We start from the raw sequence: 5566 nt of genomic DNA on the forward strand, positions 1-5566 counted from the left end.
GCTTCAGACAGCCTTGTCATATCTGAAGGGGGAAAATCACTAACCTCTTCTCAGTGCAAATTAATAGCATTGATCTGCTCAATCCAGTCTGCTCAGCAGAAAGCAATCAGTGTGGTGGGAAAGAGTGTGCTGGAAATAAAGGCTGGGAGGTTTCCCTTCAGGAATGGCTAATCTTTCAGAGACAGGAACAGTCAGTGGCCAGGGGGCCTTTGCATACATTAAAGAGTTAATATCCTCAGCATTTGCGGGGTGGAGGTGAAGTCAACAACCACTCTTAGATGAGAGAGCAGGGACTGGTCTGAGCCTTGAGCTGTAGGGTTGGCTCTGCTGTGTGACCTGGGGTAAGTGACTCCCCCACTCTGGGCCTGCTTCACCATCTCTAGTTGGAGTCACTGATCTCTAGGCTGACTGAGTTCTCTGAAGGGAAACAGATGAGCCTTATAGGGTCCTGGGGTCTGTTCTGGAGTCTGTTAGCCCATGGGAAGATAAAGATGTTTCTGTTTTTCACAAAGCTTCAGTTTGAACTAAGAAAATGTAACAAAGAAGGAAAATGGAAGAAAGGAGCTGTGATGGTTAATTTTATGTGTCAACTTGGCCGAGCCATACTGCCTAGATATTTGGTTAAATATTATTCTGAATGTTTCTGTGAAGGTATTTTTTGGATGAGAATAACATTTAAATCAGTAGACTTTGAGTAAAGCAGATTATCCCTCAGAAGATGGGTGGGCCTCATCCAATCAGCTGAAGATCTGAATCACAGGTCTAATCTCCCCAGAGCAAAGAGGAATTCTGCCAGCAGACTGCCTCTGGACTCAGACAGTAGCTTTTCCCTGGGTCTCCAGCCCGCCAGCCTACCCTGCAGATTTGGACTCACTGAGCCTCCACAATCTCATAAACCAGTTCCTTAAAATCTCTCTCTCCCCCAGCTATTCTCTCAGATGTATATATACACACCCTGTTGGTTCTGTTTCTTGGGGAGCTGTGACCGATATAGGAGCTCTCCCTACCACCTACAGCAGGGAACAAGCCTGAAAGCTGTGAAAGTATCACTGGCTGTGCCGAGGGTACCAAAAGATTCTGAGTCCGTCCTTGTCTCTCAGACAGCTTCCAGGCTGCTCCCCACAGAGACTACAAGATGGCCAGAAACTCTCTCTGGAATCCAGGAATGTCCTGTGCTAAAGGAGCCCCCTTCCCACAGGTGAGTGTCACAGGCAAGCGTCAAAAGAGGCCTGGAGTGCGGGTAGAGCCAGAACTCCACAGCGCCCATTTTGATAATAATGAACATTGACTATGCCATGTCGTTCTATGTGCTTTCCTCACATTACATGATTTCGTTATCAAACCCTAGGAAGCAGGTACTGTTAATATCCACATTTCCTAGACGAGGAAGTTGAGGTGCTGTGAGACTGCGTAACTCCTTGACCTGGAGTTGACACTATGCTACTCTCTACCTGTTGTGTTCCAGGAGCTCTACACGTGAGCTCGCTAGCTGGTGACAACCCTGTGAGATAGATGATGTCATCTGTGTCGTTCAGATGAGGAAATAGGACCCAGAGAGATTAAGTAGTTTCATAAGGTCACACAGCTGATAGTGGCAGAGTCAATTCCAAGTCCTTCTGACCACATCCCAAACCCTTTCCAGCCAGCCACGCTGCTTCCCATCCTTATTTGTTGCAGAGGGACTCTCAGCTGTCCTGCTATTTACAAGCCTACTAATCCCTCAGGCCACATTTCATGATAATTGTCATCATTAATCACCATCATCTCAATGATAATTGTATCTGTGCGTGCAGGTTGCCAAGGACTTTTGCATGCTTGTCTCACTCTGATTCATGATATCCTTCATTCCACGGGGGCTGGTTGAGGCCGGGGATGAAGGATGGAAACTAACATTTTTTGAGAACCTGCTGCACTTCAGGGGCGAAGCTTGAGGTTATATCTAATCTCACCACAATCCTGTGAGATGACATTACTGTCCCCATTTTACAGATGAGGAAACAGCCTGTAGAATATCCAGTGCCAGGTAAGACCAATAGCAAGGGTGGATTTTCCCAGAGAGTTGTTAAAATTCTTTGCACTCTCCCACTCCCTGTCACTACTGGGACCTCCAATCAACTTCACTTTTAGGGAAGTGCCCCTAAGTCTCCCCTTCCAAATTCCAATTCCTAATTTTGATTATCTTGTTCTTCTTTGAGAAGAAAATATTGAGAATAAATTGATGCTCAGGAGGAGGAGAGAGACTGCGAGCCCCTCCCAGCAGCTTTGCAGAAAGAAAGCACTTTCATCCCCATGACCCTCTGATCTTGGAATCAGAGGTCAAGGGACTGTGCGACGTGGAGCTGAGTGGCTGAGGAAGCATCTCCACTGCTACTGCTCCCCACTCCCACCTCAACTTCACCTCTTGGTCCATCACCCTCTCAGGCTCCCATGCCCTAAAACCCAGAGGTCAGCCATCTCCCTTCCCTCTCCATTCCCCATATATCCAATACAGCAACTCTTCTAGAAGCTACAGCCCCCACCCTGGGACCACCATCACCCCTCCCAGGATTACACCCACAACCTTCCCTACCCCACCCCACTCTGTTTACTTCCTTGCAAGCCCCTACTCCCTCCACCACCCTCTAGCCTGCAGTGCTGGTTGCTCTCTGACCCTGCCCAGATCCTAGGCCCCAACCTGCTCTGCTCCCACCCACCTGCCTGGCCATTCACCTTGAAATTAATTCCTTGTCAACCTGCCTCACTAAATTGAAGCCTTCATAAGAGCAAAAACCACATCTATCTTATTTACCGCTGTGGCCCCAGTGCCTAGGACTAGCATAGTACCTGGCTCATAGAGACGGTTCCATAAACATTCGCTGACTATAAAGGAACGAATGAGCTAGTGGCATTATGGCACTGTATCTTAACATCTGTGCTTTTTTGCCCCCTGCATCTTTAACCCCCAGTGAATTTCTCCAGACTTCTTGAGGATTGAGATCCAGGCCTGGCTACATGGCCTTGCTTGCCCCCACCATGGGCCAGGTTCAGCCAAGCGCCCCTCAACCAGGTTTTCCATTTACCCCCTCACCCCACCCCCCGAGCGCCTAATGCCTTGTCAACTATCCTCTTTTTCTCCCTCTGTCTTGAGGGAGAAACTGACTAATATTTCTCCCTCCCTTGCATACCTCTCCCAGCACCCGGCTTGCCTCACACCCACATGCAGGGCCTTGCCCAGATCTCCCTCCTTGGGCCCTGCAGGTTTCTATTTACTCCTCCACCCTTGAATCTGGCCCACCCTGAGGCAGGCAGCTAATCGCCCCTTTACTCTCTACCTCAACTTGCCTGCAACAAAAATAAATAAATAAGAGGAGACTGGGAAGCATAGTATGAGATGAGGAAACGCTGGTTGCAGAGAACATATCTTCTTTGATCCTGTTGTTGACCAAATCTTTCAAGGTGGGCAGACATGTTGGGGGCTGAAATGGGGTGCAAATATACTGGAGGGCTGCTCTCTCCACTGTCTAGGACTCCTACTAAGACAACCAGGGTTATCCTCACCCAAGCCAGCAGCCCAAAGCCAGCCAGGCCCTGAGTACCATGACTTAGAGAAAGGGATGCTGGGCTTTTGGCTTTCACTGTGTGAGACAGAGCCCTGCCTCACACAGTGAGGATTCTCACAAAAAGGAAAGGGCAGGTTAGATTCTGGGCAAGCCAAAAATAAAAGGCAAATATCCACCACATGGTTTCAGAGGCTCTAGCTCTCCCCGCCTCACCGTGCATGACAAATGTGGAAGTGGAAGGCCACAGTCACAGGCTGCACTGAGGGGAAGTGAGGACCAGCATCAGATCGACCTGTCATGTTGGCGATGACATGCTACCAGTGTCTGTTGTTGGGTGGGAGGCCTTTCATCCCACACCTTGCCGTGGGAGCCTCGAGGCGTTCCAGACCCAGGCTAAGCGTGGTTGGGGTGACAGAGAGGACTAAGGCTGGGATCTGCCCTCAGAGAAGTCCCAGAAAGAAGGGAAGCACACACACAATCACTTATGAAAAAGCCAGTCTGTGTTGGCTCCGTGAAGACTGACAATTTCCCACCGAATCACTACTGGCTCCCCGGCATCTAAAGATCTAATTCCTACTGATTACTTACTGTGTGCTTAGCTCAATGCTGCATTCTACATGTGTGATTTCATTTGACCTTACTGTGTAAGTCAGGTTCTCCAGTGAAAGAACACCAATAGGATACATAAATATATAGAGAAAGATTTATTATAACGATTGGCTCACATGATTAAGGAGGCTGGCGTGTCCAAAATCTGCAGAGATGTTGTTCCAGTTTGAGTTCAAAGGCCGGCAGCTGCCATAGAACCAGGAGGAGCTGATGTTCTCTTTCTTTCTTTCTTTCTTTTTTGTACACATTTAGTTTTATTGTAACAAAGTAACTTGCATACTTTTAATGTTTAAAACTGAGCGTCATCTTTCCTTTCCAGTGAAACAAAAAGAAAATTTAAAAATAAGCAGGAACAAAATTACAATAGAGAATGTCAATTCCAAATAAGATCCTACAGATTCTGCTGATTCTCCCATTGAGTGTCAGGCCTCAAGTCATCATTGGGAGAGAATTTTATTTTATTTTATTTTATTTTATTTTTTAGTTTCTTGATAGTTTTTATTAATCAGGCACATTAAATATTTTGCCACATACTAAAATTTATTTTACATAATAATAAATTTTTATTTTATTTTTTTATTTAAAAAATTTTTATTTATTTATTTTTATTTTATTTTGTCAATATACAATGTAGTGGATTATTGTGGCTCATTACCGAAACCTCCTTCCTGCCTCCCACTCCCCCCTCCTTCCGGACAACCTCATATCTGTTTGCTTGTCATATCAACTACAAGGAATTTTAATTGTTGTGTCTTCTTCCCTTCCCCCCAGTTTATTTGTGTATTTATTTATTTTTACCTCCCACAAATAAGTGAGAACATGTGGTATTTCTCTTTCTGTGCCTGACTTGTTTCACTTAATATAATTCTCTCTATGTCCATCCATGTTGTTGCAAATGGCAGTATTTCATTCTTTTTTATAGCACAGTAGTATTCTATTGTGTAGATATACCACAGTTTCCTTATCCACTCATCTGATAATGGACATTTGGGCTGGTTCCAACTCTTAGCTATTGTAAATAGTGCTGTAATGAACATTGGAGAACATGTATACCTTCGACTTGATGATTTCCATTCCTCTGGGTATATTCCCAGCAGTGGGATAGCTGGGTCATATGGTAGATCTATCTGCAATTGTTTGAGGAACCTCTATACCATTTTCCATAGAGACTGCACCTTTTTGCAGTCCCACCAACAATGTATGAGAGTGCTCTTGGATTGGAAGAATCAACATTGTGAAAATGTCCATACTACCCAAAGCGATATACAAATTCAATGCAATCCCCATCAAAATCCAATGACATTTTTCTCAGAAATGAAAAAAACTATCCAGACATTTATATGGTATAACAAAAGATCACGCATAGCCAAAGCAATTCTGAGCAAAAAAAAAATAAAGCTGGAGGCATAACACTACCT

Source organism: Galeopterus variegatus, unplaced genomic scaffold, assembly GCF_000696425.1.
Source record: "Galeopterus variegatus unplaced genomic scaffold, G_variegatus-3.0.2 Scaffold4021, whole genome shotgun sequence".
Classification (NCBI taxonomy): domain Eukaryota; kingdom Metazoa; phylum Chordata; class Mammalia; order Dermoptera; family Cynocephalidae; genus Galeopterus; species Galeopterus variegatus.